This window comes from Mustelus asterias, chromosome 4 (assembly GCF_964213995.1).
Source record: "Mustelus asterias chromosome 4, sMusAst1.hap1.1, whole genome shotgun sequence".
NCBI classification, from domain to species: Eukaryota; Metazoa; Chordata; class Chondrichthyes; order Carcharhiniformes; family Triakidae; genus Mustelus; species Mustelus asterias.
This window is the reverse complement of record NC_135804.1, coordinates 56,277,919-56,302,125: the sequence shown is the minus strand read 5'-3', so window position 1 is coordinate 56,302,125 and position 24,207 is coordinate 56,277,919.

Genomic DNA, 24,207 nt, shown 5'->3' with positions numbered 1-24,207 from the left:
CTACAATGGCATGAAGATTAAAGTGACCAGGCCACATATAAAAGTAAAAAATAGGAGCAGGAATAGGCCATTGGGCCCTTCAAGCCTGCTCCACCATTCTTTATGATCATGGCTGATCATCCAACTCAATAGCCTGATCCTGTCTTCCCCTTATCCTTTGATTCCCTTCACCCAAGAGCTATATCCAACTCCTTCTTGAAAACATACAAGGTTTTGGCCTCAACTGCTTTCTGTGGTAGTGAATTCCACAGGCTTACCACTCTCTGAGTGAAGAAATTTCTCCTAATCTCAGTCCTAAAATGTTTACCGATATCCTTGGTCTATGACTCCTGGTTCTGAACACCCCACCATCGGGAACATCCTTCCTACATCTACTCTGTCTAGTCATGTTAGTATTTTTAGGTATCTATGAGATTCCCCACTCATTCTTCTAAACCCCAGCAAATATAATCCTAACCATCTCAATCTCTCTTCATATGTTAGTCTTGCCATCCCAGGAATCAGTCTGGTAAACTTTATCTGCACTTCCTTTGTAGCAAAAACATTCTTCCTCAGATAAGGAGACTAGAATGCACACGATATTCCAGATGTGGCCTTACCAAGGTGCTGTTTATTGCAGCAAGATGTCCCTGCTCCTGTACTCGAATCGTCTCGCTATGAAGGCCAACATACCATTTGCCTTTTTGCCACCTGCTGCACCTGCATGCTTACCTTCAGCAGCTGGTGTATGAGGACAGCCAGGTCGCGTTGCACATTTCCCTCTCTAAATTTATAGCCATTCAGATAATAATCTGTTTTCCTGTTTTGCTCCCAAAGTAAATAACCTCACATTTATCTGCATTATACTACATCTGCCATGCATTTCTCCATTCACTCACTTGCCACTTCAAAGTTTTCACAGCTGACAGACAGGAATGAAAATGTTGATCACAGAGCTGCCTGAAATCACCATGATGTGGAGATGCCGGCGTTGGACTGGGGTAAACACAGTAAGAAGTCTCACAACACCAGGTTAAAGTCCAACAGGTTTATTTGGTAGCACAAGCCACAAGCTTTCAGAGCGCTGCTCCTTGCCAGGGGTGATCTTCAGGTCTGCCAGGGCTAGAAGGATGTGGAGATGCCGGCGTTGGACTGGGGTAAGCACAGTAAGAAGTCTCACAACACCAGGTTAAAGTCCAACAGGTTTATTTGGTAGCACAAGGGGCAGTCCAGCTATGGGACCTGCATCTGGGGAACTATGCAAAGATCAACCCCTTGCCCCCAGCTTGAGCCTACCCAACCCCCCAAGACCCTTGGGGACCCACCCTCTGCAGCCTGGCAAATGGGGCAAATGGCTACTAGACCTAGCTCCTTGAACCCCTTCAGGGTCCAGCATGCCAGCTCCACACTAGTCATTACCAACTTCCAAGCTTGCCTGATGCAGGTCCCACTGAGGAGGGTGAATGGCGGGTGGCCGCTGAATGGGAATGAGCAAAAGCCCTTTTTGGTGCTATTAAATTTGTCAAACAGTTTGTCTTTAACAAATCCATGCTGGTTATCCTTGATTAAGCCCAGCATTTCTCAATGATCACTAATGTTATCTCAAATTATAAATTTTAAGAGCTTGCCCACAAGCGACATTAAACAATTGGTCTGGTATTTTCCAGTTCAACTTTCTGATCCTTCTTGAACGGAGCAATTAGTTACGTTGTCTACTCTCCATTCCCAGGCACAATTTAATCAGCCATATTGTCCCCTTTATATTTAATTAAATCCAAATTGCATGAGACTCATTGAGTGTTGCTGAATTATTTTACTGACACCTTCAATGTTAGTGGTAAATATTAAGTGTTATTAACAGGCTATGCGTACATAGACATATGGCACCTATAAAGGTATCAGGAAACATGTGGCAGGTAGTTCTGGGACCAGGAAATCGGAACATATTGAGAGAGGTATTGGTTCAGAGCCCAGGAGAAAACTGGTTGGCTGAGAGAAGTATGAGTTCAAAGTTTCTGCAGGATTGAGGATTTGTTTGGTGCAGTCATTTTCCTGGACTTGTTGGCACAGGAGGCTAAACATTAAGAGCTCTAATGTGAGCCACATAAACTAAGACAGCTGCGAAAATACTGAGCAAATGCAAACATTCACAAACATGATTGTTTCAAACTGGACCAGCAACCGTGTAATCTCATAAATTGGTTATTTTCCAAACTCCCCAGCTTTCTAGCTTCTAACTACTGCAGTCTAGTAGAAACTGTTGACTGACTACTGCCGTTTCAGTGGCAACAAATGGTGGATATGTGAAAAACACACAGCAATACAGTTACAGGTTCCACTCTCACAAAATTGCCTTGTGCCTAGACAGAGGATGCTGAGCTTTGGGGTGAAGTCAGCTTACCAGATTGTCCTGTTGTCTCCAAAAGTTAAAAATTAATTTTCCAGATATTGCTGTGTGCAATATGATATTCGAAAAAATATTTACTTGAATTTTTTTTTGTTCTTCATAAAGAATAGTGCAGGTGGAAAAAGAGGTTGTTTGTGTTTGAAAAGTCACATCGAGAGGGCACATGATGAAACCTCCCGGGGTTTCTCCAGCCAGTGTCCAAATAATAGGTGCACATGGACTCTGTTGTTACAAAGATCAAGACCATGGGTGGAATCTTTCCATTTAGCCTCTGCTGGAATGGTGGGACCCAACTCTCCGATTTGCATACCTTGTGGTTGCTCTTTTCTGGAAAAAACTAATTATCAGCTATTCCCCGACCAGGTTCCCCGACCAATCAGGGAGGGTGAGTGGGATGATGGACCTCAAGCTGTGATAAAGGGACTCTGACAGAAATACAAATGACAGCAATCCATTATGGTGGAGGAAAAAGCAACATGTTTGGGAGATGTGGATAGGGTGTCCCTTGGTTTGCAGACTTGTCCATGGACTCAATGATTCAACCATTAAGGGCACAGAAAGAAGTCATCTTTTTTGAGGACATAAAGAGAAAGCCTAAAAGCCTCACAAAGCTGGTGTGGGTTCAAGTTGTTGAGGCTGCCAGTAGTCAAAGTAGCCAGGACATCAGAGCTGGAAAAGGTTCCGTGACCAGCAATATAATTATCCTGCAACAATCAGCTGACAACCATCACTTTCTAATCTTCCTAACAGTATTCTGCGCTGCAAACCTCCGATCAAGACACCTTGCTATCAACACACACATTTATCTCTCTGCAGCTCTCCTCAAATCCCCATCTCAAGAGACAGATTCATACTCACCCTCCATGCTACCATTCCTCACAATCACCTTCCTAAAATTTTAACCCTCCATCCTCAGCAGTTAATTCCTCACATTCCTAATTATCTGCCCTTTCTCATTGTAGAAGAGAATGCGCAACTTGAGGAAGACTGAGAACTGAGTATGCAGCCATGGTCACCCTGACCTCGATGGAGAAGGAAGCCCTGAAGAATGCCAAATTGGAACCTGTATGGGCTGTTACCAATGCAGAGATGAGGGTGGCCATTGCCATAGTGATGGCATTACATATCACACTGCCACTTGGCACTTATGTTGAATCGATGTCACCATGATAACAGATCACCAAAACTGATGCCAACTGAGGTTGAAATGGGCAGCATGGTGGCACAGTGGTTAGCACTGCTGCCTCACAACACTAGGGACCCAAGTCTATTCCAGCCTTGTGTGACTGTTTGGAGTTTGCACTTACTCTCTGTGTCGATTTCCAGCTTGGGTCACTGTCCATGCGGAGTCTACATGTTCTCCCCATGTCTGCATGGGTTTCCTCCCACAGTCCAAAAGACACGCTGGTTAGGTGCATTAGCCATGCTAAATTCTCCCTCAGTGTACATGAACAGGTGTTGGAGTGTGGCGACTCGGGGATTTTCACAGTAACTTCATTCCAGTGTTAATGTAAGCCTACTTGTGACACTAAAACTTATAAAGTTGCTATCGGAATAATTGGTTATGGACATTTTCAAGAAACAGTTTCTTCACTAAATGGGACAATAAACATATAAATAATCTTTTAAAAAAGTTAAATGTCATGATCCACACTATATTAACTTGAAACCCTATTTTACCTATGCCTTCCAAATTCCACAGGTACATGCTGAAACTGGAGGACAAATGTGTAGGTTAGGGAAATTAGCGGGGTAAATATGTGGGGTTACAGGGATAGGAGGGGTGCTGGGTAAGATGCTCTGTTGGAGAGTCGGTGCAGACTCGATGGGCTGAATGGCCTTCCTCTGCACTGTAACGATTCTATGATTCGATGAAATGAAGGATGTGCTGAGGAGTTCTCTGAAGAGGACCAGCACTCTGAGGATGCATCGTCACATGCCTTTGTACACCCTGCAGCAGCATAGATACACACAAACCGGGTCTAGTTTCTCAGGTAATAGGGTGGCACATAGTGAGGAATGCACCACGTGTGAGCAGATGCTGGAGATGGACAGCAGTGCACAGACCCTATCAGAAAGCGCAAGACAATTCAAGCTCTACTCAGCTAGATACAAATGCTGAGCATCGGCGTTCATGCTTTAAATGGGCGCTTGTGGATCAACAATAGGAAATGTGTGTTCTCTGTCAGAATTTCCAGAGTAAGGAGTCTAACAACACCAGGTTAAAGTCCAACAGGTTTATTTGGTAGCAAACGCCACTAGCTTTCGGAGCGCTGCTCCTTCGTCAGGTGAGTGGGAGATCTGCTAACAAACAGCAAACAGGGCATATAAAGACACAAACTCAAGTTACAGAATAATGAATAATGATTGGAATGCGAGTCTTTCCAGCTAATCAAGTCTTAAAGGTACAGACAATGTGAGTGGAGAGAGCATTTAGCACAGGTTAAAGAGATGTGTATTGTCTCCAGACAGGACAGCCAGTGAGATTTTGCAAGTCCAAGCAAGTTGTGGGGGTTACAGATAGTGTGACATGAACCCAAGATCCCGGTTGAGGCCGTCCTCATGTGTGCGGAACTTGGCTATCAGTCTCTGCTCAGCGACTCTGCGCTGTCGTGTGTCGTGAAGGCTGCCTTGGAGAACGCGTTCTCACACGACAGCGCAGTCGCTGAGCAGAGACTGATAGCCAGGTTCCGCACACATGAGGACGGCCTCAACTGGGATCTTGGGTTCATGTCACACTATCTGTAACCCCCACAACTTGCCTGGACTTGCAAAATCTCACTGGCTGTCTTGTCTGGAGACAATACACATCTCTTTAACCTGTGCTAAATGCTCCCTTCACTCACATCGTCTGTACCTTTAAGACTTGATTAGCTGTAAAGACTCGCATTCCAATCATTATTCGTTATTCTGTAACTTGAGTTTGTGTCTTTATATGCCCTGTTTGCTGTTTGTTAGCAGATCTCCCACTCACCTGATGAAGGAGCAGCGCTCCAAAAGCTAGTGGCGTTTGCTACCAAATAAACCTGTTGGACTTTAACCTGGTGTTGTTAGACTCCTTACTGTGTTTACCCCAGTCCAACGCCGGATTCTCCACATCAGAATTTCCAGAGGCAGTGTGCACCCTTGCACAGAAAACGGAGGAGTCTATCTCTTGTGTGAGTGCCGTAATGTCTCAGGCATTTGCACTGATGACCATCTCCTTCAAAGAGTAGCCAACCTTATGATGAATCAAATGCGCTGTCATCTACCAACTAACTAATCTCCTAACCTAACCCAGTCAATAGTTTGCCTTCAGTTCCATGAGCTATAATTTTAGCTAACAGGAACCTCTTAGAACATCTTCTGGAAGTCCATCTGGGCTACGCCCTAGACATTCCCCTGTCCACTATTTCAGTTACCCCTGAAAAAATGAATTAGGTTCATTAAATGTCCAATATTTATAAATCCTCTAATCAGCTCAAGTGCATCTAAATGCTCAGTCGCTCTGCCCTTAATTAAGGATTCCAATGGCTTCCCAAAAACAGATGTTAGGGCGGCCGTTTGTCTAGCTTTATAATGGACAGTCCAGTTTTCAGCAGGTCTGTCCGCTCCACTGTCATAAATGTCCAGTTTTTTTAAAATTCAGGCTCATAATGCAGACCAGTTGCTGCCTTGAACAGGATTGCCCCGTGCCTCTGACTGACTGCTCCGCTGCAGTGAAGCTCCAGAAAGGGTCTATGGTCACTCCTTTCCTTGTTATTATTTGCATGGTCACGAATATTTAGTTAAGAACTACACAGAGGCTCTGGATGAGAGGCCCACTATCTCTGCACAGTCTGAGAGCGATGATATATCTCCGTGCGCCTATGGTCCGGTATCCTCTTCATCTCTGTCAATGCGGCCACATTAGATGTTAGACTGATCTGTAATTTCCTGATTTCTGTCCCTAACTCTTAAATATTGAAGTTGCATTTGCCATTTTCCGATCTAAAGGGATGATTCCTGAATCAAGAGTGCTTTAGAAGATTCCAAAGCACCTGCTTTCTTTAAAACCATCATGTCATGAGAATTTGTCATTCTTTAATGCCTTTTTTCAATATTGTTTTCATATTTAACGATAATTTTAGTGAGTTTCCGTCGATTGCCTAGTATTGTCACGTATTTGTCCCTTTCCTCTGCTGTGAATGCTGGCAGCAAAGTCAGCGGGACGCTGCTTTATCACAACAGGGACCTCGAGGCAGCTAGGAATCAAATACAAACTTTGGCGTTTCTGTAACAGCCGCCGATTTGGTTCTCCAGCTAGCTCTTAAGTGAGAGCTACTACTGCCGTGGCCTACTTTCTGCTGCTCGTGAATTTTTCAGTGCGGATCCGACTGGGAGCCTGCAGGAGAGCCTTCCCAGTATTTGCTGCACACCGCTTTCCATCTCAGCTCTCCGGTGATGGCTGCTGAGACGGGGAAAAAGACAGCTTTTGTTCGTGGGAATGCCGGCGCCGCGGGTACTAGGCAGCTAGTGTACATGTTCATTACTAGTCGGAAACAAACATTGATGTCCCGCCGAGCTGGGAAATCGATTACCTTAGTTTTAATATCTGCGATAAATCCATTAAAAAGATCTCATTTATTTTTCAGGACCGTACAGCTAATGTGACTTTCTGTTGATTTCCCTCGCGTACCATTCTTTGATCCAAGAACACAGCGAGTACAGCCGGCACGACCTCAAATGGTTCAGTTGAGATTTAGATACAGATGGGAGAAAGGGGTAATGAATGATAAAACTGATTCCGGGGGAAAGCTGAGGAGGGTAGAAATAAACCCTGGAGTGGGAGGGGGAGGAGTGGGCTAAACATTACATATAAACGGAACAATAGAAATGGGCTCCACAATAGGCTTAGTTGGTGAAGTGGTACTGAGCTGCAGTTCCCAAAACATTGCAGAGTTAACGGACTGAAGCTAACAGTTCGAAAGGCTTCAATTGAATTCAGTGGTGGAGGGAATGAATGCTTAGAGTTGGGGATAAATGACCCAGGGTCCAATGATCCCAATTTCTAGAAAGTGCAAATACCAAGAGAGGACAGGACTTTGATGTCCTGCAGTAAAAGAGTCTATTGACACTCGCTTGTAAACTCACTTAGTTGAGGCATCAAACGACTTGTAAAGTATGTAGAATGCACACAAGTATGAGTCAGTGGCTTCAGGAGAGGATTAAATCAATGTTTAATTTTTAGCACTTGCAAAATTGCAGCGATTACTGAAGTTCCTGTCGGGCATCTTCAATGTTTCGTTTCTTTAAATGCTTGATTTTTCCATATTGCATTATGTTCATCACAGCTAGGAATGGTGCTGGGGAATTAACAACGTTTTCCATTGGACATTTAGGGGACAGGCGACATCCGTGGACGCCGTTTCGCAGGCTTCCTGCTGGGCCCCCAGGCCTATGTGCATCTCCCAGCCCAAAATTTGTAGCCTCATCAGCGCCGGAAATCGGCGCGGAGCTGTGCACCGATTAGCTGGGGGACTGAAGTCTCTGGGCCCACTAGCACCTCTCTCATCCCACCTCCTCTCCTCATCAGGAGTGATTCCCTCCAGTAGGGTTTACAACAGCACCCCACTAACGGGGAACAAGCGGCTGTCCCCGCTGGAGGGGGAGAGCCCATTGAGTCCCCCCCTTCAGGAGGTTGGGAGTAAGGGGGGGGGTGCCCCTGGGCAGTGCTAGTCTGGCTCCCTGGTGCTGCCCAAGAGGCAAACTGGCAATGCCCAAGGGGAACCTTGGTACTGCTCACCAGGCATCGTGCAGACCTTTGAATAGACCTACCTCGCATTAAGTTGATCTTTCTCTACACCCTAGCTGTAACTGTAACACTACATTCTGCACTCGTTTCCTTCTCTATGAACGGCATGTTTTGTCACACAAGAAACAATATTTCTCACTGTATGCTAATACATATGACAATCAAATCAAATCAGTGCCAAGGGGGTGAGGTCCATTGGGGTGGGGCCTATTCGGGGAGCGATTGGTGGGAGTGATGGGTCCCGCTGCCACTCTGCATAGGATTGCAGGCAGAGAGACGGAAGAGGTTATTAGGGCTGGCAATCCGGCTGTGAGGGCGCTTCGGGACTGCTCAGGGGTTCAGGGCTACCCAGGGAGGAGTGGCTGCCCAGGGAGGTTGTTGGGGCTGCCTGGTGGGAGGGGGGTGGGGGGGGGGAGGGCGTTGGGACTGCCGGGAGAGGGTTTGAGACTGCCGGGAGAGGGGTCGGGACTCTCCCGGGAGATCGGAGCTGGCCGGGGGAGGGGAGGGGGTTGCGAAATCGGGAAATCGGGGCTGGCCGGGAGTTGGATGAGACATTGTGGCTTGCCTGCGGAGGTCCAGGAGGCCAGTGATCGGTTGTGGGTGGGTCGGAGGGGCAGCGATGAGGAGTTGTGGGGCTGACCAGCAATTGGGATGCCAGCAATGCGGGGCTACTGCACATGTGCCAAACTCCGCCCTGACAGATTGGTGCTTGCACAGCGGCCGCTCAGCACTATGCTGCGGCCTCTTGGGCGGCAATAGGCCCCGCCCTCTGATTTTCTGTGTGATTCATGGCAGGGCACTCTGCAATGCTCAGAGTGTCAGAGATTCATTCTGAAAATCACACTAAAAAAACCAGCAGGAGTTACTCCGGTTTTCATGTGAATTGGGGATTTTGAATTTTTTGAGGAGAATCCTGACCACAGTATCGGCATCAAGTGCTCAAAGGTTAAGCATATAATAATTCATAACTGAGGAATTCAATTTCCCTTCCACAAGAAACTGGGAATCAGACTGACAGGTTCCATCTGCAGTATATGTATAATCGGCAGACCACCTGAGATTTTAGATGGATTAAATTAACCTTTCACATGTAGAATAATGAAGATGTTAGCCCACTAAAGCCATTTTATTTCAGCACCTGATGATGCAGCTACCAAGGCTGACCAGTGGGAGTTTGCAGGTTTCTGGCATGCTTTTCCTGGCTTTGCACACAACCTCAGAGAGTAAGCAAGTTGATTGTGTTCAAACTAGATTTATTTTCACTTTTTTCCTGCTCTCCAGCTTTTTCTTTAGAAGACTGATTCTTTCAGCAGTTTCAAAGCAAACAACAATGGTCTAGCAAACATTCACTTAGTGTCAGGCTATCCCTTGTTGATGAACAGGAATTAACATTTAAGAAAGCAAAAATTATCCCAGGATGTAAACCTACTTTTAGTTCTCTTCAGTTGCTCAGTTAATTTTCTCTCTCTCTCTGTTCCCCTCTTTCGCTAACTGCTGATCTACTTTGGTCTTTCTCCTTTGGTCTTTTTTTCTCTTGATCTTTCGCAGTATGTCTCTCCTTGTCACTTTCTCCTTTAATGCTCTTGATCTTTGTCTCTCTCTCTCTGTCTGCCTCTTTGTTGATTTCCCTTTCCCTTTCTCTTTCTGTCATTGTGGTTGTCTCTTTCCAGTCCCATATTTTCTTTTTGAATTTGACCAGGATGAAGTGCATTATGATTCGATGCAATGGACCATCCTTGTATGCTTCCTGAGCATCAGTTCCACTGGTTGGTTGCTTCATAATTTTCTGTCCATTAAGAAGCAAACTATGCATTGATTAGAGAACCAACAGCTCAAATGTCAAAGCTCTTATTTCCAGAGATAAACAATATTTGCTGATTTGCTTTTACTTCCCCAGTCCATGTTTGTAATTGCTGGGCTAATGGTTCAATTCATGGAATTTATAAATGATATAACATGCAATTTCAGATGTGGCCCATTAAGCAGAATGTGCCTGCTAACAGTGTGCCAATAACATATGCCTCTAAGGGCAGCACTTTAATTGAATCTGCATCAGTTTCCATTTTACCAGTTTAGTGAAAGGCTACATTAAACGAGCACAATCGAACGGAGAACTCAGTTGATGAATCATATTATGTCTGAGTGGGATGCTCTTTGTATATGGTGCAAAACCACTACAAAGAAAATGTCCATCTGTAGCCATTTTGTGATTCAAAATACATTTTTCATTGACAGTAACATTTGAGCATCCAACAGGTGTTAGAAGTAGGTTACTGATGGTTGGCTGCAACCATATATACATGTATATATGCATATAGCGTCTCCATGTCTGTGGGTGTGTTTGTAATAGTGCATATATCTCTTAGAACATCTATATGTTGACATCTACATTTCCTACTTCTATTTAAATAGCTACACCATAAATACATGTCTACACAGTGTAGGCATGATTCACCCAAATTGGAAATATGTATCCATGTCAGTGGGAAAACCAGAGTGTTTCCTGCTAGCAGCATCTGTCAGGAAGCCCATCCTGAGAAACCTGCCAGTCACCTCGGTTTTTCAGAGATCGGGGCACCAATTTTAAAGAGCGTCCCAAACTCCGCAGTTGGAGACAGGCCCCCTCCCACCAGAAACAGAAATGGTGACCCCCACCCCACTAACCAGGGGACCATCACCAACCCCTCAGCAAAGAGTGGCATCCTTCTCCCCATCAAATAACCCCTCCCCCGACTCCTCCCCTCTTAGGATCCCATGGCCCCCATCCCCACTCAGCTCCCCCTCTCTCCCTCTGACACTCTGTCAGGCCAACCCCACCTCCTCAGAACCCCCCAGACCCACTTCAGGCTACACACTTTGGCAGTGCCAATAGCACTTTCTCTTTCGCAAACCACTTAATCCCCTTGCAAAAAACCACAGCTGTCAATCAGGCTTAAAGTCTATGTAAACATTGTTTACAATGGATTAGTTGAGATGTATTCAAGCATGAAGGGAAAGGTAAATAAACATAGATGACTGGAGGCTAAAATCCTTTAAGCTGTTAATGGAAGCCTATTTCAAAACACCGCACTATGAAATTGACATAGATCATGGGGACCATATCCCTCTATTCCCATCCTGACAAGTACATGAATAGGATGGGAATAGAGGGACATGGTCCCCGGAAGGGTAGGGGGTTTTAGTTAAGTCGGGCGGCATGGTCGGTGCAGGCTTGGAGGGCCGAAGGGCCTGTTCCTGTGCTGTAATTTTCTTTGTTCTTTGTTCTTTATCAAAGGTTTTCAATGGAATCAAGAGAGTTTCAAAGATTTCAGCTTGCTAGGAAGTCTCAAAGACTTCAAATAGAAGCTGAGTGTACAGTTAAGGAGAAGGGAACCTGCTCCCCAGTGAAATTGACATCCACTCTCTAGCAGAGGTCTTTAAAGGAGTCTGCTCACACCTGCAGCTTCTGATAGAAAGGGAAGTCCCTACTGCAGAATAGAGTGCTGCAATGATTTAAGAGCCTGCCAGGTGACCAAGAGCATAGAGATTAATTTTCACAGCTGACAGGCAGAAATGAAGATGTTACTTACAGAGCTGCCTGAAATCACCATGTCAGGGCTAATCTTCAGGTTTGCTGGGGATAGAAGGGGCAATCCAGTCATGAGATCCTCATCCTAGGGGGAGTGGTGAGGTAAACCCCTTGCCCCAGCCTAAGCCCACCCAATCCTTGGGAGACACTTCCTCTGCAGTCCGGCAGTGGCAGAGGGGCAAATAACCAATGACCCCCCTCTGGGCCCAAGGTGCCAGTCCAGGGTGCCAGGGGCAGTGCAGCATTGGTACTGCCAAGGTGCATGGCATGAAGGTGGGCCTGAGTAGGGGTCTGAGGGGAAGGGAAGCTGAGAAGGGTTTGGGTCAGGTCATTCTCATGCCTGCATAGTGTGTGTGGGTGGGGGGGTTGACTTTTTATTTGAGTGGTGGGTGGGAGGATGCCCCTCTTTGCTGAGGGGTTGGTGATGATCCCTTGGACCCTGAGGTCCAGCATGTCAGGTCAATGTTGGTGATGACCAACACCAAAGCCCACCGGTGCATTTCCCACTGGAAAGAGAAAACTCAAAAAAAAACTGCATTAGCAAACACCCAGTATCTAGGATCAGTTATTTTTCTATATTCTCAGCATGTGGGCTGCCTGGAGCAGACAGATCAGCAACATTTAAACAGAGCGGGCACTTAACCGTAACCTTCACAAGAACCATGACATAAATACATTTCTTAAAGGTACAGACTGCAATGTGAGACAGTCTAAATAAACCACACCCACCAGTTCTCCCTGATCAACTCGACTGGTTACATCCTTAAAGAATTCCAGTAGATTTGTCAAGCATGATTTCCCTTTCATAAATCCACGCTGACTTTGTCTTATTGCTGTGCTATGAAATCCTTGACAATTGTCGCTAGCAATGTCCCTACTATGATGTTAGGCCCACTGGTCTATAGTTCCCTGTTTTCTCTCTACCTCCCTCATTGAAAGTGGGCTTACATTAGCTACCCTATAATCTGTAGGAATTGCTCCAGAGTCCCAAGAATTTTGGAAAATGATCACCAATGGATCTACTATTTCTAGGGCCATTTCCTTAAGTACTCTAGGATGAAGATTATCAGACCCTGGAGATTTATTCACCCTCAATCCCATTAATTTCCCCAAAACCATTTCTTTACTAATACTGATTTCGTTTGATCCTCACTAAAACTTGTGTTTCTCAGAATTTCTGGAACATTATTTATGTCTTCCTTTGTGAAGACAGAAGCAAAGTATGGATTTAGTTCTTCAGCCATTTCTTTGTTCCCCATTATGAATTCATCATTTTGTCTCTAAGGTGCCTACATTTGTTTTTGTCCATATTTTTCTCTCCAGAGAGGAATAATGGAAAGTTAAACAATGCTGTGTGATTGGTTCAGTTAGTATAGGACAAATGTGAAATGTGAAACGAAGGAACTGTACTGTTTGAATCAAGGGTTACTTTGAAAATCTTTGTGAGAAAGAGCCAAATCTTTTAAAACTCCAGAGTGACAAAAAATAGGTTTAAAACTTTCAGGAGGTAACTTTGATTAAATCTGGCTTCCAGAGTGATTAGAAATTCCATAAAAGAAACCCAGTGTAATATAAACATTACCCACAAAAGATTAACTTTGTGCTTAGAGTTGTGATCCTGTTACTGTTTTTCCACTCGAATTATGTGGAAGGATTTCTACTGTAAGTATATAAATGTACTATATGACTATTACATAATTGCTTGTTTGATTTTTAAAAATTAAATATATTCACTTAGTTGTTTTAAGTTCTAACAATCATAGAATCATTCAGAAAGAAGCCATTCAACTGAACATATCACTGCTGGTTCTCTGAGAGAGCTTTCCAATTAGACATACTCTCTGGCTCTTTTCCCACAGCCCTGTATATTGCTGAGTTTTCACCACTTAGCTTAAATTTGTGTCTCCTAGTTACCAACTTTCTTGCCAGTAGAAAATGTTTCTCCTCGTTTATTCTATCAAAACCCTTGAGAATCTTGAGCACAAAAATATGATCCTCTGTTCGTTCATTAAAAATAAGTGCAATTCTATGATGGCCCAGCGAAGGTCCAGTAGTTAAAAGCAATTGATGGAAAGAGTTCCTGCTCAATACTGAGAGTTTACCGAGATTTCACGACTAATATAGAAACCACTGAAGTTATAGGTATTTTGGACTTGCCCACAAGGTCAATCAAAAACAAGAGAGCCAAAATAATCTATGATAAAAACAAAATACTCAAGCATTTACCAATCACTTGAATGACCATTCTTCATGTGTGAACCTAGTGTTAACTAAGTATAGGTCAAAAATCAAACCTGAATAATTACCTCTGTTATCACAGCAGTTGGCACATTTATTCACTGACTCATTAGGAATGCCTGCAGGTCAAATATATTGTTAAGCAATGCCCCCCAACGAAGTGTGCTGGAAGAGCATGTTTTGCTACAGCAGTGTGTCGCTTACACTTCCTATACCAACTGTCCTTGAAGCCTCTCAGTCAGACCAGAAATTTGTTGACAATTAGTGTTGAGTAATGGACAATTTTGTGCAATGGTTGCATGGCAACCAGGAGCTAAGTTGCAGCAATCCAAACTCATTTCACCCAGTGCTTTTAATGGTTGGCAGAGAAAGATTTTTTACTGCACCAATCTGAACTGGATTGGGATCTCGGGCACAGCATGACTTTTGCAGCCAGATTGATCATAAAGCTGAGAATGAACACATCGATTATAGTACTCTGTATAGTGTAAATAATAATAAACCTGTTGTTGTTTGTTAATTTAAAAAAAATCTGAACTGGCTTCAAACATAAAATTTCAATATGACTGCACTAGAAGTCTTAAGTTATAAGGAAAGTGAACAGTTTGGTGAAAATTGACTTTGAGATCATTACTGGGAGATCTGTATGATGCAGCCTAGTGTGCTGCATTTATTTTACCACTTGTAATTATATCATGAAAATGAAATGATGCATCACTTCATTTACTTAACCATGGTAGCACAAAGAACCCACTTCAAGAGGAAAGATCCAATATCTGAGATGTTAACTTGTATTCTCTTCTGGGATCCTGTTGACCGTTTCCATTGTTTTATGTTTTTGTTTCAGATTTCAAACCTGCAGCATTTTGCTTATTTTTATATTATAGTATTCTTAAAAATTAATATAAAAATGCCTTTCATTCTGAACTGTCTCAAAGCACTTTAGACAATGAACTACATTTTCAAGGGCAGTGACTATTGTTATGTAAGTTATATAGAAAAAGAACATCTTATTGCAGTGAACTGTTTAACATAAGTCATTGAAGGATGATCTTAAAGCAAAAAAATTGTATGAGCTAGAACTGGAAGGTATAGCATGAGATTCGTAATTAACACAGTCAGTCAGCTTAACAGCTTCTATTCACTGAAATGAAATCAGATAAATATTTAAAGAATGTTTGTTCTGGTCAGTTAACCACTGACATATATTGTTACAAGGAATGGCAGCAAATAAACAGTCATTGTAGCTGAGTTACACAGTGGTTTAAGATGATAGCAGCCACAAATGTTGCCAATCTGTGACCTCTTCTCTAATCATTAACTCTGATACTGTATATCAAAGCAACAATTGGGAGAATGTCTAAGACCAAGAATGAAGGGGAGAGAGGGAAAAGACTGTTGTTTGGATGCCACACCAATCCTGTTGGCATTGCCACATAAACTGCCCAAAATCCAGATACTATGATCATCAAATATCATACCTGTTTCGGTTAGCGCATTGACTCCTCATCTTTGGGATTTGGCTTTCAATCTTACATGGTTGATGGGAGAAAAAAATTGATTCTCTTGGGTGTAAGTGATGAAAAATATTGAGGCAGTCTCAGCCCACTTCAGCTCATGAACTCATACTACAAAATAGCTTGTAATTTTGGCAATCCAGTAAAAGGCACCATACAGATGATTGGCCTGGGATATGGAAACATGGCAAGAGTGCAGACTCCTTGCTGAAATTGAAGGGATATTGAATCTGGGCACTGAGTTTATGGTGTTGGATTTAAAAAAAACTATTAACCAAAAGGGAGCAAATTAGAAAGCGTCAATATTGTGAGTTTTTAAATCCTGGGGGATTGTAGGAGAAATTTGGGAGGATAAACAGTTCTATATTTTTTATGTTCTGAGAAAGAACGAACAAGAGTAGGAAACGGTTTTAAGTTATTATTTTGAAACAAAGCTGATGTAGGGAGACAACGTATGCAATAACATATTTGCAGCTTGGAAGAAGCAAGAGAGGAAAAGTTCAGAAAAACAACAGTAGCAGTGCCATTAGAGAGAAAGTGACAAGAATGGTTAGGGCCAGAAGAGTAATTGCCTATCAGATGGCAATCTTTCTTACACCCAATTGAGTGCAAGAAAGGACTTAGCAGATTCTTCACAGCATTGCTATATAAAAGCAAAATGCTGTTGATGCTAGAAGTCTGAAATAAAAACAGAATGTACTGAAACTGCTCAGCAGGCCTAGCAGCTTCTGCAGAGAAGAAAACAGAATTAATACTCCAAGGTGATGACTTATCATCAGGTCTGGAATAAATTGGAAATGTAACATGGAGGGATGTACTAAAGTAGAAAAAAGATGATGAGTATTGTTGGGGAGATAAATAGAGAATAAGAGGAAAGGTCTGTGTTAGGGTGAAAGGCAGGATAGATTCAATGACAAAAGGGAATGTTAATGGGACAAGTAAGGAAAGCTAAGTTCAGAGGTATAGATAAGAACATCACCACCAGCTGCTATTGGCAAAGCTAGTGGAAGAGATTGTGATCTGACACTTTTGAACTCAGTTTTGATTCCAGAAGTCTGTAAAGTGGCTAATCGAAGGATGAGGTGCCTGCTCTTCCTTTAGCTTACATTGAGCTTTATTGAAACAGTAAGAGGCTGCAGAAAGAGACCAGAGAAGTGCAGCAGGGAATTAAAATGTGACTGGAAGCTCAGGATCATGTTTGCAGACTGATTGGAGGTATTCCGGAAAGTAATTACCTGATTTGTGTTTAGTTTCTCTAATGTAGAGGAAACCATATTGTGAGCAGCAAATACAATATACTAAATTGAAAGAAATACAGACAAATTGCTGTTTCACCTGGAAGGCCTATTTGGGACCTTGGAAGGTAAGGAGAGAGGAAATCAAAGGCTCGGTGTTGCATTTCCTGCACTTACATGGGAAGAGGAAGAGTGTGTTTGGACTAATTGAGATGCAGGCTCCAAATTGTTGCAGAGGAAACGGTCTCTTTAGAGTGATGAAAAGGGAGACAATGGGGTGGATGTGTTTGGTGGTGGCATCAGGCTGGAAATACCAGAGGATGACTTGTTTAATATGGAGACTGATGGGATGGAAAGTGAGGACAAGAGGGATCTAATCACGGTTCTGGGAGAAAGGGGATGTTGTGAAGACGGAAGTGTGGGAAATGGAGTGGGCACAGTGGTGGGCCTTGTCAACCAGCATTGCCTATGTCATTAAATTGATGAGATTAGGTAACCAGCCCTGGTTCATGGGGTTGAAAACATTCTGCTCGTTCAGTTAGAGTTGGTTAAACTGTGCCTGTACTTTTCATAGAATCATAGAATCCCTACAGTGCAGAAAGAGGCACATGACAATCCCACCCAGGCCCTATCCTCATAACCCTATGTATTTACCTTCCTAGTCTCCCTGACACTAAGGGGCAATTGAGCATAGCCAATTAACCTAAACCACACATCTTTCGACTGCGGAAAGAAACCAGAGCACCCAGAGGAAACCCACGCAGACATGGGGTGAACGTGGAAACTCCACACAGACCGTTACCCGAGGCTGGAATTGAACCCGGGTCCCTGGCACTGTGAGGCAGCAGTGCTAACCACTGTGCCATCCTACTTTTGGGTGAATGGAATTGTATAAGGTGCAGGTGGGATGACATCGGGGCTAGCCTGGAGGTCTGGGAGGCCAACAATCGGGGAGGGAGGGGGCGGGGGGATTGCACGGCCGGCGATGGAGCGTTGTGGGGCTGGCCAGAAATCGAGCAGGCCTGCAATCTGGAGGCTGGCAGTGCCGGGCTACTGTGCACGCGTCGATCTCGCAGTGGCCCGCTCAGCACTATGCTGCCATCCTCTCTTGCGGGAATAGGCCCGCATTAATCTCTCTGAGGTACTCTGCAGTGCTCAGAGTGTGGGAGATTCATTTTGAAAATCCCGCTGAAAAAAACAACGGGAGTCACTCCAGTTTTCACGTGAATTCGACACATAGAATTTTTTGGGAGAATCGCCCCCTTGATGTTCCATTTCTGCAATTAAGAATGGTGCATGATAACATTTTTTAGTAGCTTCTATCATATATTTGCAAATATTACTATATATTTTCATTTAATCTTGTCGATAACTGGGTAGTAAAGGTTGTATTCAAATTAAACTTGCCTTTGTGAAAAGGGTGGAAAGATCTCCAGTGTGGGTAGGAGTCAATTGGCTCTGGTACAGCTAACTTGATCTGAGAGAAAGTAACAGTATTTTGTTTGTGAATAATGAAATCATTCACCTCAGTTGAATCTTCTTAATTCCCCACAGCTTATTCTGATCCTATTTTTGTCAGCATATGCAAGCACTGAATGTAATTAAGAGTAGGAACTGGGGTTAATGTTTGTCTAACCCTCGACCAAGGGATACTGAAGTAAATTTAGAACATAGAACATAGAACAGTACAGCATAGAACAGGCCCTTCGGCCCATGATGTTGTGCCGAGCTTTGTCTGAAACCCAGATCTAGCTATTTCCTCCCTATCATCCCGAAGTACTCCATGTGCCTATCCAATAGATTCTTAAATGTTCCTAAAGTTTCTGACTCCACTATCCCTGCAGGCAGTCCATTCCACACCCCAACCACTCTCTGAGTAAAAAACCTACCTCGGACATCCTTCCTATATCTCCCACCATGAACCCTATAGTTATGCCCCCTAGTTACCGCTCCATTCACCCGAGGAAATAGTCTTTGAACGTTCACTCTATCTATCCCCCTCATCATCTTATAAACCTCTATCAAGTCTCCTCTCAACCTCCTCCGCTCCAAAGAGAAAAGCCCAAGTTCCCTCAACCTTTCCTCATAAGACCTATCCTCCAAACCAGGCAGCATCCTGGTAAATCTCCTTTGCACTCTTTCCAGTGTCTCCACATCCTTCTTGTAGTGAGGTGACCAGAACTGCACACAATATTCCAAATGTGGTCTCACCAAGGTCCTGTACAGTTGCAGCATAACCCCACGGCTCTTAAACTCAAACCCCCTGTTAATGAACGCCAACACACTATAGGCCTTCTTCACGGCTCTATCCACTTGAGTGGCAACCTTCAGAGATCTATGGATATGAACCGCAAGATCTCTCTGTTCCTCCACATTCTTCAGAACCCTACCTTTGACCCTGTAATCCACATTTAAATTTGTCCTACCAAAATGAATCACCTCGCATTTGTCAGGGTTAAACTCCATTTGCCATTTTTCAGCCCAGCTCTGCATCCTATCTATATCTCTTTGCAGCCTACAACAGCCCTCCACCTCATCCACTACTCCACCAATCTTGGTGTCATCAGCAAACTTACTGATCCACCCTTCAGCCCCCTCCTCCAAGTCATTTATAAAAATTACAAATAGCAGAGGACCAAGCACTGATCCCTGTGGCACTCCGCTGGTAACCGGTTTTCAGTTCGAAAATTTTCCATCCACCACCACCCTCTGTCTTCTGTTAGATAGCCAGTTACCTATCCAATCGGCCAAACTTCCCTCTATCCCACACATCCTTACTTTCTTCATAAGCCGACCGTGGGGGACTTTATCAAACGCCTTACTAAAATCCATGTATATGACATCAACTGCACTACCTTCATCTACACACTTAGTTACCTCCTCAAAAACGTCTATCAAATTTGTGAGGCAAGACTTGCCCTTCACAAATCCGTGCTGACTATCCCGGATTAAGCTGCATCTTTCTAAATGGTCGTAAATCCTATCCCTAAGGACCTTTTCCATCAACTTACCGACCACCGAAGTAAGACTAACCGACCTATAATTACCAGGGTCATTTCTATTCCCTTTCTTAAACAGAGGAACAACATTCGCCACTCTCCAGTCCTCTGGCACCACCCCCGTGGACAGTGAGGACGCAAAGATCAATGCCAAAGGCTCTGCTATCTCATCCCTTGCCTCCCAAAGAGTCCTAGGATATATTTCATCAGGCCCAGGGGACTTATCAGCTTTCAGTTTATTCAAAATTGCTAGTACATCTTCCCTCCGAACATCTACTTCCTCCAGCCTATCAGCCTGTGACACCCTCTCTTCCTCAAAAACATGGCCCCTCTCCTTGGTGAACACCGAAGAAAAGTATTCATTCATCACCTCTCCTATCTCTTCTGACTCCATGCACAAATTCCCACTGCCGTCCTTGACCGGCCCCAGCCTCACCCTGGTCATTCTTTTATTCCTCACATAAGAGTAAAAAGCCTTGGGGTTTTCCTTGATCCGACCCGCCAAGGACTTCTCATGCACCCTCCTAGCTCTCCTAAGCCCCTTTTTCAGCTCATTTCTTGCTAACTTGTAACCCTCCATCGCGCCACTGAACCTTGTTTTCTCAACCTAACATACGCTTCCTTCTTCCTCTTGACAAGACATTCCACCTCTTTTGTGAACCATGGTTCCCTCACTCGGCCATTTCCTCTCTGCCTGGCAGGGACATACCTATCACGGACACGCAGTATTTGTTCCTTGAAAAAGTTCCACTTATCATTAGTGCCTTTGTCTGACAATTTTTGTTCCCATCCTATGCTTCCTAATTCCCGCCTGATTGCATCATAATTACCTCTCCCCCAATTGTAAACTATGCCCTGCCGTATGGCCCTCTTCCTCTCCATTGCAATAACAAAAGACACCGAATTGTGGTCACTATCTCCAAAGTGCTCTCCCACAACCAAATCCAACACTTGGCCCGGTTCAATTCCCATTACCAAATCCAATGTGGCCCCACCTCTTGTCGGCTTATCCACATATTGTGTCAGGAACCCCTCCTGCACACACTGCACAAAAACTGCCCCATCTGAATTATTTGACCTATAAAGGTTCCAAACAATATTTGGAAGGTTAAAGTCCCCCATGACAACTACCCTGTGACCTCCACACCTATCCATAATCTGCTTAGCAATTTCTTGTTCCACATCTCTATTACTATTTGGGGGCCTATAGTAAACTCCTAACAACGTGACCGCTCCTTTCCTATTCCTAACCTCAACCCATATTACCTCTGTAGGCAGATCCCCTTCGAAATGCCTTTCTGCAGCCGTTACACTCTCCTTGATTAACAGTGCCACTCCTCCACCTCTTTTACCAGCTACCCTACACTTAGTGAAACATCTATACCCTGGAACTTCCAACAACCATTCCTGTCCTTGTTCTACCCATGTCTCCGTAATGGCCACAACATTGTAGTCCCAAGTGCCAATCCACACCCCAAGTTCACCTACCTTATTTCGGATGCTCCTTGCATTGAAGTAGACACACTTCAACCCACCTTCTGCTGGTACCCACCTTTGACCATGATACCTTTCCCAGTACCTCACTACACTCACTGACCTCTGGACTACAACTCCTTTTCCCATCCCCTTGACAAATTAGTTTAAACCCCCCCCAAGAGCCGTAGCAAATTTCCCTCCCAGGATATTGGTGCCCCTCTGGTTCAGGTGCACCCCGTCCTGTTGGTACAGGTCCCACCTTCCCCAGAAAGTGTTCCAATTATCCACATAGCTGAAACCCTCCCTCCTACACCATCCCTGCATCCATGTGTTTAACTGCACTCTCTCCCTGTTCCTCAACTCACTATCCCGTGGCACCGGCAACATACCAGAGATGACAACCTGTTTTGTCCTGGCTCTCAGCTTCCACCCAAGCTCCCTGAATTCCTGTTTTAAATCCCCGTCTCCTCTCTTACCTATGTCTTTGGTGCCGACGTGCACCACGACTTGTGACTGTTCCCCCTCCCCCTTTAGAATCCTGAAGACACGGTCGGAGATGTCACGGACCCTGGCATCCGGGAGGCAACATACCATCAGTGAGTCTCTCTTGTTGCCACAGAATCTCCTATCTATCCCTCTAACAAACGAGTCCCCAATAACTATAGCTCTACCGCTCTCCCCCTTTCCCTTCTGAGCCACAGGGACGGACTCAGCGCTGGCGATCTGGTCACTGCGGCTTACCACTGGTAGGTCGCCCCCCTCACCTGTATCCAAAGTGGAATACTTGTTGCTAAGGGGAACGACCACAGGGGATCCCTGCACCGACTGCTTCCTCCCAGCCCCTCTCACTATCACCCATCTATTTTCATTCCCTGGAGCAACTATATCCCTGAAGCTTGTGTCTATGGCCCTCTCTGCCTCCCTAATGACCCTAAGCTCATCCAACTCCAGCTCCAGCTCCCTAACACGGTCTTGGAGGAGCTGCAGATGGGTGCACCTCCCACAGGTGTAATCAGCAGGGACACTGACGGTGTCCCTCACCTCAAACATTCTGCAGGAGGTACATTGCACTGCCTTCACTTCCATCCCCCCCCATATAACTTACTGCTACAAAGAAAAAGAATTGCTCCAATTTCACCATGCACTTACATTAAATTGAAATCAGCTAACTCAGTAAAGGTTGATGATCAAATCTGAGCCTTCAAGTGTATGTTTTGATAGAACAGTAGAAAGGATCTTCATCCATGAAGCTAACAAGGAAATTATGGTACGGAGCATTAATTGTTCAAATACCCCAATCTCACCATCTTTAACAAGAGAAGAGGCGGGGGGGGGGGGGTGGGTGGGGGGGGGGGGGGGGGGGGCGGGGGGGGGGGGGAGCGGTGGAATAGCTTTTGGTCAGTAGCACAAAATGGCAGCAGCAAATCAGCTGCCTGTTTTACACATTGCCTGTCATGGAAAAGAAACTTGGGTGGAGTTTAAAGCAGGCAGATTTACTATCACCCATTATACATTGCAGACCAAGATCATTTACACCTCAAGCAGTTTGTGATTTTTCAAATGATGTAAATTAAAAATGTTCTGTGCATTTACTATTTGAACTTGATATAAATTGATTTTGCTCACAATACCTTAAGCAATACAATGCCAAGGTGTAGTGTATTTAGTGCATATATTGTAATGACCGCAGCCCAGACTTCTCGGGGTAGAGCAGCCAGGGAGTTACCCATAGTGGTCGGACTAAAAAGACCAATGAGTGAAGGAAGTAAAATTTAAAAAAAATAGGAAGTGTAACAGTGTACTGTACATTACTCTTTGATCATTCCAACATGAAATCTATAAGGGTGCCTTCACATTCTGCACATTAAGCATTGATGCAAAGCTGCTTCAAACTGACACTAAACTCAGAATGTAGATAGGTGTTAAGGCCTGAACAGATTATGCAGTAAAACAAAGTGTAGTTGTCTTCTTCATGGAATTTCACTTAGCTTGGTTCCGGTGCCAGGTCGTGTCCTGGTTCCTGATTTGGCCTTCACTTACATTGTATTGCAGTGTTAATGCAAAACGAAACATCTTCATCCTGCCAATATGGTTGCAGTGTGAATGTCACCTGATGACATCTAGAATCCAAGGACACACAAGGCATTGAAAATGCCACTGGCTGAAGAAACCCAGCAATCTGTGAATACAGTAATTTTACATCTTTCTATTAAAAGTTGTTACTAGGTAACAGCCTTTCAAATTGTACAATGAGAAATGTGCTACAGTGGAAATAGTTTCTGATCCTAATGGTTTGAATTCTGAGAAGCAAAGGAACAAGTTTACATTAAGCAACAGCTGAAAATTTGAGCAAAGTTTCATCATATCATAGATGATGTGTATCGATGCACGGCTAGCAGGTTTTGAACATTACACATTGGCAGTTAACCATGTATATGAATAGTTGTAGGAGGTCTCATGGTGCACTGGTAGCTCCCCTAGCTCTGGACCATGAACTTTGGGTTCAAGTCCAATGCCAGGACTTTCTGGCCATGGAAGGAGTATTCATAATGTGGTTCAATGGACTCGTGATCAGCTCAGGAATCCTTCCACCAGTCTCCCCCACTATTCCCCAAAGGGAAAAAACTGCGGGTGTGAAGCTTAAAAGAATAGCTATGAGGAAATGTGTTATGAGGAAAAGTTGGACAAGTTAGGCTTTTATCTGCTGGAGTTTAGAAGAGTAAGAGGTGACTTCATTGAATCCCTACAGTGCAGAAGGAAGTCATTCAGCCCATCGAGTCTGTACCGACTCTTCAGCAGAGCATCAGGCCCACCCCATCCACTAATCCCTTAACCTACACATCTTGGGACTGTGGGAGAAAACCGGAGCACCTGGAGGAAACCCACGGTGACACTGGGAGAAAACTTCAAACATGAAAACTTCACACAGTCACACAGGGATGGAACTGAACCCAGGTCTCTGGCTCTGTGAGGAAACAGTGCTAACCACTGTGCCACCATGCTAACTTGATTGAA